Source organism: Megalobrama amblycephala, linkage group LG6, assembly GCF_018812025.1.
Source record: "Megalobrama amblycephala isolate DHTTF-2021 linkage group LG6, ASM1881202v1, whole genome shotgun sequence".
Classification (NCBI taxonomy): Eukaryota; Metazoa; Chordata; class Actinopteri; order Cypriniformes; family Xenocyprididae; genus Megalobrama; species Megalobrama amblycephala.
In genome coordinates, this window is record NC_063049.1 from 36238288 (window position 1) to 36252905 (window position 14618).

Sequence of the window (14618 nt, forward strand, 5' to 3'; positions counted from 1 at the left end):
TCAACAATAAGGATTTTATTCTGCTTCCCTAGTCAGGCCAACAGTTGCATTTTTTTTACTTGCCAATTTTTCCTGTCCCCAATCCAAAAGAATTATAATTTTAAAATATATATTATTATTTTTTTAGATAACTATCTGTCTTTTTTCTGGTGTACATCATAAAATATTTTGTCAGGTTTGGAGTTTTTCATTTATTTATTTATTTTTTTTAAAGTTAGGTCTGTTTAATTTCCCCCACTGCTATTAGACAGAGGCGCCAAAATTTGCTTACATAATTTTTTTTCCTTCATCCGGTGTCTTTCTCAGTGATTTTGTGAGTGTTAGCCTGGACTTGTTTAAAGTTTCTGTGGCTGTTTGTGGGATCTGCCTACCATGCAGTAGTTTTGCAAGTGATGGAGTCTCTTCCAATGTATTTTGTTCTGCATTGACTTCAGTTGCAGACCATTTAATTAAGAAAAGGTCTATACAGCTGTCATGTTAGGCAGACATGAAACTGAGAGATCTTAGAAACTGAGAACCTCTTTATAAATATTTGATTGACAGAGATCACTGTTGCTGTCATCACATTATATAGGGATAATGGACAAACTTGCATCAAAGTTTGTGGGTGTGCCATTTGCCTTTTTTATTGAGGCACATGAGTGTTGCATAGGCTATGAGTGTTGCATCTCAATTTCTCAAATAATATATACCATGAAGATTCCCTGGTTGGGTTTATAAATTTATGGGAGGTAGTAAATTCTTGATGGGTTACAGAGAGGTCAAGTGTTCACTGTGTGACTATATGAATGTCTGTTTGATTGTTTTATAGCGATGTAGTATTGTTGAGAGAGAGGGCTGCACAGTAATTTAAATAATCACTGATCAGATCCACTTTGTATAAGTGTCTGGGATTGTCAGAGTGCAGACTACTTTCTTGCCTCATAGTGGACTTTTCTTTTGTCATGCCATCAATTTGTCGCTCTTTGACTGATCGTGGCCTGAGGCTGCACAGCAGGCCGGAGGAGAACAGCTGTAAAAGGACACCCCACCGGGATATTTAATCGCCGAGCTAAATTCTGCATTAAAAATCACAGCAAACAAGGCTTCCCACCTGCTGTATATGGATGCCTAAACGATAGGAGGCAGGAATGTCCTGTTGAGAACTCCGTGGTTGCAAGTAACAATACGCTTTTACCCAAAACAAAGCTTTCTTCATGCTCAGGGATACCTGGAGACCAAATAACCTCCATGACCTGTTCTCTGCGCAGTGCTTTAGTTAGACCAGCTTTTTACGTTACAAACTCGATTGCAAATGTGATATTGGTTTTATACAATAGTTCTATAAACAAAGTTAATATAAGTAACTTTGGCAAAACGAAAAGGTTAGTTTGTAGCCCTTTTCAAACATATTTTCAAAGATGAAAATTAATTTATGGGTAGAGCAGAAGTCGAAGACCTAACACTTGCTGATTTACTTAAAGACTTCGGTAACCCTGACACCTCTTTGATTGCTGATGCTTGTTACTTTATTACATAAATATCTCGTCTATTGGATTGATGATCTCATAGCATTTATATCCCCTTCACTTCGCCTCAGAAAATAGCATCAACTTTGTTGCTTTTCCATTATGAAATAATTTATTGTTGGAAATTTGTTGATGAGGTTAAAAAGGGTGGATTAAACATGATACGACATGATGACTTTAAATGCGAGTTCTGATGCTAGATTTATGTTAACTGCCTAAACATGTTTTATGTGTTTCCTTTGAACACCCACAGGCACAAACATATATTTGCTAATCATATTTTAAAATGAATAGAATGCCTTCAAAGATAAAATGTAATCATTACAACAAAGTCCTTTAGTTTTCATTTACACTTTAAACAGATGATCGACAATATGTTTGACGAAAGGGCGTGATCCACAAGCGAAGCGTAACCTTTTAGTTAGCGGCAGCATTCTTGTAGGTGAATGGCAGTGCTTTCTTAAAGGAATAGTTCAGCCAGAGATTAAATATTTTGTCATTATTTTCAGATTTGCATGGTGCTTTTTTGAGGTAGGCAGTAAAAATCACCAACCACATTTTTTGTGTGGACAGAAGCTCTGTCCTGGTTCAGCAACTCCTGTGGTTTCAGTAATCCACAGATTTTCCAGTCAATAAACAGATTCCCTTATAGCAGAGTCTTTTTCACTTGCAGACTCTAGTGGGGGGCCCGTTTCTCTGTCTGAGAAGTGTTGATGCAGAGATGTGAATTGAATTTTTCTTTAACCCACCTCTTCTTTTCAAGGGGAGCAGTGGAGACGGCATTATCCTGTGAGCTAAAAGGGCTGTATTTAACCCACTTTGTGAGAATGGGAGCCCCTGGGATCAAGAGATGGCTAAAGTGTGTGTGTGAGGGACAGTGAGTGAGAGAGTATGTGTGTTTGTGCACTTCTCATGTACCCCATCAGTACAAAGAGTCTGGATTTATCATTAAACTCAGAGGTATTGTGATCTGGCAACCGGTGATGCGAAGGATTTACAAAGATGTCAAGCAAAATAATAGCTCTCGTTTTTCACTTTTCCACTATCAACAACTAAATTGAAGCATCCCAAACTTCTCTGTCTTTAGACGTCACTTGTGTTTTAGATTTGTAAAGCATACTCCATGTGATGTTCTCATAACATTCATTATAAATCAGTAGTTCATGGGTAGATTTCAGCTTCCTTTTCAAAAAAAATATTAAAGGTCCCGTTCTTCGTGATCCCATGTTTCAAACTTTAGTTAGTGTGTAATGTTGTTGTTAGAGTATAAATAAAATCTGTAAAATTCAGTGCCAAGCGAGATATTTTATTTAACAGAAGTCGCCTACATCGAACGGCCAGTTTGGACTACATCCCTCTACTTCCTTCTTTAATGACGTCACTAAAACATTTTTTTGACTAACCTCCGCCCACAGGAATACACAAGAGTTGCGTTTGTAGAGTGTGTTTGTCGCCATGTCGTCGAAACGCTGTTATTTTCATCCCGCAGTCCAATCACCGGGTCTGATTCCGGCTCAAATTGATAGGGTAAAATTAAAGACATGTTTACAATAACACTGAGCGCGTGCATCTCCACGTTATGGTAAGAGGCGTGACTTTTCCGGGCAAGGAGCGCTAAGCTGCTGTCGAATCACAACACAGGAACCGCTGGCACAATCAGAACTCGTTACGTATTTCTGAAGGAGGGACTTCATAGAACAAGGAAGTCATCAGCCCGTTTTTATGACAGTGGAAACAGCGGTATACAGATAAGTAAATTATGTGAAAAATCTGTGTTTTTTTACACGCGAAACATGAACACTTTATATTGCACACTATAAACACAATCAAAGCTTCAAAAAAACCACGAAAAACGGGACCTTTAAGATTTGTTTTGAGAGAGGAACCATGTTTTTTTTTTTTAATTGAAGACATGAAGTGGTGACCCTCCACAGTAACAAATTGTTTATAACACAAAAGTAAACAAAAACTGTGCATGTTCTTGGAATGCACACAGAATGTATTTCCTCTGCCTCATCATGCACAATTATGTTGTCCTTTTTTTTTTTTTTACAGTTAATGTGTTTAGTTAGTCAATTTGACCCAGCAATGACCTGCAGTATATGCAATGAGGCAAATCTCACACCTTGACATGAAAAATATAAACCGAAGATCGAAAGTTCATGCAGTAGGTTTGCCTGCTGTGCTGTCTGTGGCTTTTTGCCTCACAAAATTTGAAACCAATGTAGGCTACATATGCAACACAGCTTGAGATTTTATTGTTTGGAACAATCTGGCAAAGTTACGTAAAAGGCAATTTATTTATAGTAAAGTAGGGTCTAGGATATATGTCGGGCAGTGTGGGTCAAAATTGACTCTTTTTTTCTGTTAATCAACCAAGTGGGTATTGTTATCATCCAGTGAACCCCAAATGGCCAAATAATGGCTTATCACAACAGATTTGCTTTAAATATGTGCATATTTTGGAGATGTGATACTCCAGCATGCCAGCTAAAAGGGTGGGGACCGCACTGATGAATGGGAACTGACTGCGACACATCTGTGTTTTACAGCACTGTGTTGTAATCTATTCACAGTAATCCTGCAAGAACAGAGGGTACCGCTAACATTCAGTGACAGGAATGAGAACATATGTTTCTCCTTAATGCTTGTCATTTTTACTTTACCACACAAAAGTTGGGGGGCTTAAAGGATGTGCATTCAAATAGCATGCGTAATGTCCGAGATTTAGAGTTGATGAGATCAGGAGCATAGTATTTCAGACTGAATGATTACAGCAGGTAAATCATTCAATCTGTAGGTCACTGTTTTGTTTGGTACATTTAATTTAGAGCCCAATTGGTTTATTATTCACACCATCCTTAGAAATCACTTTAAACTTAAAGGGTTGGTTCACCCAAAAATGAAAATTCTGTCATTAATTACTCCCCCTCATGTCGTTCCACACCCGTAAGACCTTCGTTCATCATCGGAACACAAATGAAGATATTTTTGATCAAATCCGATGGCTAAGTGAGGCCTGCATTGACAGCAAGATAATTTACACTTTCAAACACCCAGAAAGCTACTAAAGATATATTTAAAACAGTTCATGTGACTACAGTGGTTTTAATTTAATGTTATAAAGGGACGAGAATACTTTTTGTGTGCCAAAAAAACAAAATAACGACTTTTCAACAATTTCTAGTGACGCACGATTTCAAAACACTGCTTCATGAAGCTTCGAAGCTTTTTGAATCTTTTGTTTCGAATCAGTGGTTTGGAGCGCCAAAGTCACATTATTTCAGTAAATGAAGCTTCGTTTACGCCATCCGAACCACTGATTCGAAAATTTTGTAAAGCTTCGAGCTTTTTAATCAAAAATATCTAAATTTGTGTTTCTAAGATGAATGAAGATCTTACAGGTGTAGAACAACATGAGGGTGAGTAGTAATTGACATAATTTTCATTTTTGGGTGAACTAACTCTTTAAAGCTGCAGTCCGTAAGTTTTGTCGCCATCTCTGTTTGAAACCTGCAATTGCAGTTATTTGCGGAATTATCATTTTACGTGGGTTGTGCATCGGCGTGGCTCCTCAGCGTGGATGAATCTAATGTTTTGAGGAATAGATTGTCAGTCACTGCACAGGTGTGGATACTTCGGAATACTTCGGAATTGCAGATACTACGTTTCTCCTGAAAATTTCATCTGAACAAGTAGGCTAAGTAGCATGTCTGCCACTTTTGTTGACCAACTGGAAAAAAAGTTCTACAATAAATCTGAAGGTGATTAAACATAACCATATCATATGACGTCAAACTGTTTGTTCTCAAATTGTTAATGTTAACAACATCAACATTGTGTGACTACTTGTATTTAGTGTGTATTAGCGTTATATAATTAGCATTATTTACCCAATAAACCATTAAAATGTTAAAATGAACATTAAAATGAATCTCTGTGTCCGTTTTTATCCCGTTCAAAACACAGAGTTCACGCCACCTTTCAAAAGCCCTGCCGATATTTTTATTCTTGTTTTCGCGTGGGCCTGAATGCATTCCCCTTTTTGCTGTAGCCACTCCACAGTCCGAAGTCTTTTTTTACTACAGGTGATTCACTAGTTGTCAATGAGGATGGTCGTCTTTACTGTTCTGTTCTGATTACAATCCGCCATCAAAATGACAAGCTTAATTATTATAGCTGCTGTAAAAGAGTTTTCAAATGACCCGCCACCTGCAGCGTTCTTTATGTATACAGACGTATTGACGCAAAGGCAAACTCGTATTTTCCGCGGAAACCTACCAGTACCACTCGTATTAAAAAACATTATTACAAGCTTACTGTTGTGAATCGGGCTAAGGTAAGAATAGTTTTGAACACTGGCTGGTTATGTACTTGCTCAATAATTGATTTTGGATTATTTTTAACCAAAAAAAGTTTTGGATTGCAGCTGTAAGCAATGGCAGATGTATGTAGGGTTTAAAGACCTGTCGGTCATGTTTTTGTAAGCTTTAACTTTATTGGGTCACAAAGTTAGATTTTCTCTTTGTTTTCTTGGCACAATGAGCAATCAGCTGTTCTTCTAGTGCATTTGTGTCCTCTCAATAAAAGCAGGTGTGCGCTGTGGCTATTCACAAGGTCAAAGCTGAAAGGTCTCTCATTTTGGTCCAGTGCCATAAACGCAGCTCTGTTTAAATGATATCTTCCTGAGACAATTAGGCCTATTCTAAGTGGTGATTTAGTGATCTTCAAAGCTTTCCAAGGTTTAAACCACAATTGAATTCTAGAAAATATTTGCAAACACACGCTACCGCCTCTATACCACTAGATATTTAATACCACTAGATATTTATTCTCTAAAAAGCTTTGATCTGAATTTGCTGTAGCATGTCCTCTTCCTTTCCAGGGTGATGCTGTAAGCGCTAGCAGCTGTTGTTTGTTTTTTTCATGTAGCGTCAGTCCTTGGTGTCTGAGCCTCTTGGTCTCACACTGAGCTTTAGCAATTTAGTGCCAAAAACCAATAGGAAAACCATAATTACAGCTCTTGGGTCATGAAAGGACGATTTGTAATACTCTTTATGGCCCGCACCCTACCATCATCATGGCTAATAGGCCACTGAGCGGCACTGAGTGCTCCTGAAGTCCTTCCTGCCCAGGTTGAAACCCTTACTTTTTTCGCTTCCTTCACCTGTAATTGTGGCTCTGTAGCGTTATTTGACAAATGACAGGCCAATGGGTTTTGTACACATCTCAAATTCCCCAGAAAATGCACCTGTGGTTTAAAGGCGTTAAAGGCAAATAGGAAAAGTTGACTTTTGCCGAAATAGCATTATGTGGATATAGACACTGTGTACTTTTATTGTAAGGTGTATTGTGTACCAGATGATGGATTGACTTCCTATTTGGGTTTTACAGATAGTGTCTTGGTTTTGCAGCTGTTGTGGAAGAAGATTGTGTTGATAAGGAGGGGCAGACGGGTGGGGTTGGGGACAACTGCACGTTATCTTTATTACTGTCAGTTGTCATCGGTGTAAAGTTGCACTTCAGTGGATCTGAGGATAGAATGGATTTTTGGCGTGTTGCTTGTCATTCAAGAAATGATTCTTGACCGCCAAATCAGCATATTGGAATGATTTCTGAAGGATCATGTGACACTGAAGACTGGAATAATGGCTGCTGAAAATTCAGCTTTGCCATGAGGAATAAATTACATTTTAAAATATGTTTATGTTATAAAATATAATTTATATATGTACATTATTTGATCAAATGCAGCCTTGGTGAGAAAGAAAAAAAAAAAAAAAAAAATATATATATATATAAATATATATAAATTGGTAAAAACAAAAAGCCAACTGAAAATAATTTATGTGATCATCTTATGTCTTTAATTATAGTCATTTTTCATTTTATGTCTTCTAAATGGCAGTTGGCACGAGTACTGTTTTTGAATAATTATTCTCTATAACAATTATTGTGTGTAATTGCAAAAGATGAGAGCTGAACTTGTTTTATTTTGCCTGGAAGCAAATCATTTTAACTTCCAAGGTGATCATTTTGATTTAGTGAGAATTTTATGGCACGTAGACGTGATTGTGTAAGTATTTTCATATGTAATTGAATCTTTAAAAAAAGTCACACTTTTTTTCAGCCTTTTGACAATTTTCAGTACATTTAATATCTTGATCAAAGAGCCATTGTTGCATTCAAAATGTTAAATGCAGGACTGGGAAATTACTGTAAAATGTAGTTAAAAATAATCAACTAATTCTTTGAAATAGACTATTCAAAAATGATGATTAATGAAAAACTTCAAATTTCTCTGTGCTAATGCACTCATAATTTAGACATTTAATGGCTAAATAAATAAAATTATTGAAATATTCATTACATCCAACAAAATAACAGTGAATAAATAGTAAATACTCAATATATCGCACAGCCCTACCCTGACATGTTTTCTAATGGGAGATATATAAACTACGCTTGTGCAGATAGTCATCTCGTCATTAGATCTTGACAATTGGTCAGTAATGAGGGGCTGCCAATAGGAAAATGGTTTCCATGCCAACCAGGTGTAGATTTGTCAGGCACAAAGAGTAGTTTGGCCCCTGTGTGAGAAGTAAGATCCCGTTACCTGGCACTTTATCCTCCCACCAGCTTAAGAAGTGTTTACATGTCCCAAGTAACAGTCTGCTGAACGCAGGGCTGGATGAAACCAGATACAACATCCCACGAAATCCATACCAGCGCCTTTATTCTCATGAATGAAAGTGGGATTTGAATGACCACCACTGTACACCACACAAGACTATTAGGGCAAAGACCAGTGAACTGATACCTTTAGTTGCTCAAGGCAAATTAGCGTCCATTTCTGCTCTGTATGTGCTTGTGAATTTTATGGTTTCTTGTTATCATATGAGTTTCTTCTTGTCTTTTTTGTAGATTCTGTTTTTTAAAACTCTCTACTTTGTGATAGTCTTCCTTGAAGTAGCTTTTAAAAGATGATGTTTGAAATTCCCTTCTTTCGTTCATTCATTCACCAACAGCAGTGTCCACAGACAGTTCTCTTGTTTCACCCCACATAAATCTTTCTCCCCAATGGTGTGAAAGACGTCTGTCCCCTGGGTTGGGGAGATTACCATCAAGGGCAGTGGGCTTGAGAACAAAACACAGATTTGCAGAGGTCCTTTACCCATTTCTGTCTCTCCTGAGAGTTCTGGGAATGGGGGCTGAGGTCAGATATGGGAGACGGTATCATTCATGCTCTTTAGTTGTCAGGGAAAGAATGCAATGAGACTTAACACTCTAAAGACCCTCTTGAGGCAGGTGCAAAAACCCTGTTTTCTATAGCAACACCTTTTTTCTATAGGAGGTCACATGAAATGGCATTCAGGGATCCTCTCGGTTCTCACTGCTAGTGCGGCTCTCTTCTTTGCTTTGACAGCTAGAGGCATGTTAAGGCATGCTGGGATAGAGCAAATATTGTGCTGTGACCATTTTCTTGCCTTCTCTGATTTCAAGAGTGGTGAGTCAGGGTGTGTGGGTTTAACATGGATGTAGGTTTAGTTTGAGAGGAAGTGTCTTTATTTGAAGGCTTGAGGGAATTAAATGGATTCTTCACCCAAAAATGATCATTGTAATCATTTGCTCACACTCATCTCGTTCCAAAACTATGATTTTTTTCTTTTGTGGTACACAACAGGAGAAATTCTGAAGATAGTGCTCGTTTTTCCTTTCCAAGCAGTATAAGCAGAACAGTGAATGGGAACTAAAGTTTTCAAACTTAAGAAAAGGACACAAAAGCAACAGAAATGTACATTAACAATGGTTTTTAGAGCTAGTGTGCTGTATTCCAAGATCACAAGTTAAGTTTTTATTCCATGATAATCTTTACCTCCAGTGAACCAGATCAATGATTCATTGAAAAATGTGACTCAATATAAATCTCTCTGTATGTATAGGTCAGTAAGTATTTTTCAGTATTCTTTAATAAATAGAAAGTCATTTATTTGAAATATATATGTATTTGTAACAATGTGGAAGTCTTTACTGTAACTTTTGGCCAATTTAATGTATCCTTGTTGAATAAAAATTTGAATATCTTGCACAAAAGCTTATTGACCCCAAATATTTATTTATTTATTTGGATCTGTGTGGTCTGATCCTCATGCAAAGTTATTGTATGACCTCACAATACTTGAAATATAGTGTACGAGTCATATGGATGACTTCTTTTGTGGTGCTTTTGTTTCTTTTCCTTTTTTTGAAGATTGAAAGCTTCAGTTCCCATTCCTTGAAAATGCAAACAAAAGAGTATGTAACAGTCTTCGTGTTTTGTGTTCTATAGAAGAAAAAAATTCAAAAGGGTTTGTAAATAATGACAGAATTTTCAATTTTAGGGTGAGTTATCCCTTCATATGTCTCCATGGATGCTGAAACAGTTTATTGAGATGCTTAAGGATGCATCTAATTTGCTAAATAAAAACAGACTGCAGGGGCTGGAGGTTCTTAGTAGTTTTGACTTTATTAACCAAATTTTTTTTTTGTTAATTGCATGGGCTTGTATCAGCACAAAAGCCAAAGCATCACATTGCTCAGCATGCTTGGAGGCCATAACTGTTCTGTCTTTGAGCTGGAACTGAAACAGTGAAGGAAGTCCTCTATTCTTCTCTGTAATGTAGGCCAGATGGCACGGTGCCATTCTTTGAGACATTCACAAAAAGGGAAGGGAATTAAGCCAATTGTGGGGTACTTAGAACATTTAGAGAGCAGTGAAAGATTTGCCAGTCCATTCCTTTACAAAGCTATAGAGTTATCCACACAACAAGTGAGGGAGGGCCATCATTTTGGAAGAGTCAACAGTTGACTCTCTTGTTACAGGCTTTTTGGCTGAAATTTCCCAAGCTGCTTTGCTCTACGGTAACTTGGTGGAGAGAATGAACATGGTTCATTGAAGTGCTGTAGGTTTATAATACCGTTATGCACCAATTACCCTGGCTACATAGCTGCATGCTTGAAATTTTTTTTTTTTTCTTAAGATATCAGACTGCATGACAATTGACGTTTTCCATTGCCCCAAAGCCAAGTTGGAGCAATAGATTTTCATTTTTTCCACACCCTTGCAATGTTATACATTCTTTGGCACTGCTTTTCTCTGTGTTCTGAAATTTTATGCCACTGAAGTCTGTTTTGTCCTTGTTTTTCTGTTTGTGATCTCTTTGGTGAACTAGAATTTTCCACAAAAACATTAAACTCTTGAGGCGCACTGTCCCGACTTCGGGCTTGACGTCACTTTGTTTACCATGGTATACATTTACAGGTACTATATAGAATACTGTCTAAAAATATTGAGAATGATAATAAATTATACATCATTTGAAAGTTCTTAGGGTCTGTTATCAATCTCCAACAATTATAGCAGCACAACAATTATGATAATAAGAAATGTTTCTTGAGCACCAAATCAGCATATTAGAATGATTTCTGAAGGATCATGTGACACTGATTTGAGTAATGATGCTGAAAATTCAGCTTTCCATCACAGAAAGAAATTACATTTTAAAATAGAAACAACTTTACAGTTTTAATTTATAGTAATTAGGGGTGTAACGGTACACAAAACTCACGGATCGGTATGTACCTCAGTTTTGAAGTCACAGTTCAGTATGGGTTCGGTACAGCAGGTGGGGTGAAAACTAAAGATAAAATTGCTTTTTTTTATTAAACCGTGGTTTACTGAACAAATTGTGACCTGTCTTTTAATATATTAAATTAAATTATAACTAAAAGTTTCATAAGGATAAAAAATTATCTCTGCTAATGCTATAAACTATGTAGGGAGCCCTTATTTGAACATTAGGCTACTATAATATTACAGGTTAACAACTGAGCCCAAACTATTAGCCTTAATTCAATTGCTATTTATTTTTAGATATAATAATCAACATTCAAATAACAAATTGTATGCAAACATGTTGCACATAAGGCAGTTTATGCATTAACTTCTAAATCTGATTATAAAATTATGTTTTACTCCAATTCGTTGTTGAAATATAATCATTAATACACAGTGGCTGTCATTTTCACTAACAGGTTCAGTAAAATATAATGAATATATAGGCTAATATAGTGCATATATTAAGCGAAAGAGTTTTTCTGGCGAACTTACAAGCTGTGGACGCTGAATGGCATTTCTGAGATAAATGCTATGTGACAAATTGCTAGCAGTTTTATTGTGATGTCTTTCCGCCGTTGAAACACTGATTGAGCGATGACACGAGATATGACCGTTTCAGTAAGTTGTACTGTATCTTTCAACATACCTTTAGATGTTCATTCATGTTTATTCTGTAACTAGTATTAAAGAGGAAGAGATGATCACGTTCACTCGCGCTCGTGCTGCCTGTACAGTGATCTGTCATGCTAAGCGGCAAAGCGGCATTTCCTGTTTGGATTTTGTGGAATTTGTGGATGACACTTTGTTTCTTATCGAAAGTAACAAAACGCAGAGCTTATTGCGATTATCGGTGGTTAATGGTGGTTAGGCTACAACGCTGTATTCGTCGTGTACTGCTTTCGCCTTTGTCCATTGTCATAATTCACCGGGAAACCAAAGTGTTCCCAAACAGGAAACCTTAATGTTGCAATGTAATGCATTCGGTACACACGTGCACCATACCGAAAGCCCTGTACCGAAACGGTTCAGTATGAATACGTGTACCGTTACACCCCTAATAGTAATATTACAGTTTTCAAAAACATAAAAAAAATTGTAAGCAAAACTTTAGTAAGTTATTGTATAATTTTAGATTATTTGGTGCTTAATCAAAAAATCAATGGAGGAACCGTAATCATGAAGTGGAAATGGAATCGGTACTAGAATCATTAAGTTCCTTACGTTTCCCAGAATGCACAATGCTACAGTACACATGGTCTACCTAATGATCTGTCTTACCAATTCCTGAGACACAATGAACAATAAAACTTGTGTATCTCCACTGGAATCCAGGTCAGTCTGAGTTTAGAGACTGGTTGGGTCAGGTCCATGTTGGTACCTGGTGCTGATTGATGTCATGATTTTATCTAGCTTAGAACGTTCAGATGTAGAGTCTTCGGCTACGAGTCTCATGTCTCCTGTTGTTGGAGCACATTTACTATGTTTACAAAACACATTCAGTTAATGAGTGCTCTTCTGAGGCAAGTGTCACCACAGTTCTCAGAGAGATTCTTCCCTCAGATTATCATTCCTTTGCCCTTTATTATCTCGAGTCGAGTGGCTGGCAATCTTTAGACCCTCTTTGGAAATCGTCTCATGGAAAACAATGCGACCGCCGGTCTCTTTTCAGCCTGCCTGTCACTAATTGCGGGACAGGCACGGCCCGACTGATGAAGGACCCCTTTGTCATGCTCAGTGGTCCTGTTGAATCTAAAGTTTCTGATGTTGCTTGAGGCAAGACGTCACCCTTTAGATAATTTCTTACTTCATTACACAGGATTACCATGTCGACTAAAGAAGGGTAGGGTATAGTTACATATGAGTGTGTAGAGGTAAGTTTACTTCTTAGTTCTGTTTTATCAGCAAGACTTAGACTTCCCTTAGTCATTCTTACAAACAAGCAAAAAGGTCACATTCTGTCCACTAATCCTTAAGTATTAGCTTTCTTTAACAGTCAGTCACCAAACAACAGGGATTAAGTTTGAAGTTGGGACCGTTTCATTCCCCTTGCCGTGGGATTTCATGCTAGCTTTGAGTGGTGCTTTCAGAGAATATGTTTTGAAGTTGTACGGTTCACATAATATCTGGGTTTTTCCATGAAGACAGCATAAAGCAGTACTCTGCCAGATATCACAGGGTGGGATTATGATGATGATGTGTGGTTTGACATGGCAGGGATTCTGTTTTGCGTGTTTCTAGATGATTTGAGTTGCTTTGTGTGCCAACCAAGCACCATTTCTCTTTTAGTTTACTCTTGTTTTGTGCAGTATCAGTGAGCGAAGCTCTTTTAAACCTAAGATGATAACCAGAGTTTAGTTTAGTCATTTTCATTCAAGGATGAAGCATGTACCAGGCCTGGACAGTTTTGTTTTAACAATTCCCTGTTCCAGCAACTCTGGAAAACACTATCTGCATCTTTGTTGGTGATTCATGAGCCTGGCAATGAACAGCAGCAGAATGAGAATGCAATGCTTTGACCACAGCAGAATGTTGGAGTGCCATCATTCATGCAAGATATACTATCATAAGTAGACTAAGAGGGATACCTGCTTGGACATGTAGCTTATACACTACTGTTTAAATGTTCTGGAAAGAATATTTTATGCTCACCAATGGAAAAGCTGAATCAAAACACATTTTTTTCAGTATTTTTTAATGAATAGAAAGTTCAAAAGAACAGCCTTTATTTGAAAAGTAACACTTTAGTATAGGGAACACATATTCACTATTAACTATGACTTTTCCCTCAATAAACTCCTAATTTACTGCTTATTAATAGTTAGTAAGTTAGTAGTTAAGTTTAGGTATTGTGTAGGATTAATAATGTAGAATATGGTCATGCAGAATAAGGCATTAAAATGTGTTTAATAAGTACTAATAAACAGCCAATAGTCTAGTAATATGCATGCTAATAAGCAACTAGTTAAAAGACCCTAAAATAAAGTGTTACCATTTAAAATATAATTCTTTTTGTGTCAATGTAAAACTATACTGTCATTTTTGATTAATGTAATGCATGCTTGGTGAATTAAAGTGTTTATTGTCCTACTGATTCCAATGTTTTAAATGGTAGCATATATATATATATAAACAAAAAATTAACATGAGTTAAATGTCTTTTGGCTTCAGCAAATTTGACAGCATAAATGCTAATTATTTAATATTTAAACAGTTTTGTTTATTGTAGCTGTTTTTTCCTCAAACATAAAGTTACCTCATCAACATAAAGTGACAGTAATTGATAATTGTAGTCACACAGCTTGTAGTCTCGCGTAGCCAGACCTTCAGACTGACGGCAGAAGGTCTGGACTCTATCGCAGCTTTCATTGGCCAAGGTCCGCCCAAGAGGACGTTTGACTGACATGTAACGCAACCAATCACAGTTCGTTTTGTTCCGCGTCATGTTTAAGGGC

The 14618-nt window shown here is 37.1% G+C and overlaps 1 protein-coding gene across 1 annotated transcript in view; it reads left to right on the forward strand.

Moving 5' to 3' along the window:
* col18a1a (collagen type XVIII alpha 1 chain a) overlaps positions 1-14618 on the forward strand; it is a 95947-nt gene that overhangs the window by 953 nt on the left and 80376 nt on the right. The window lies entirely within an intron of this gene.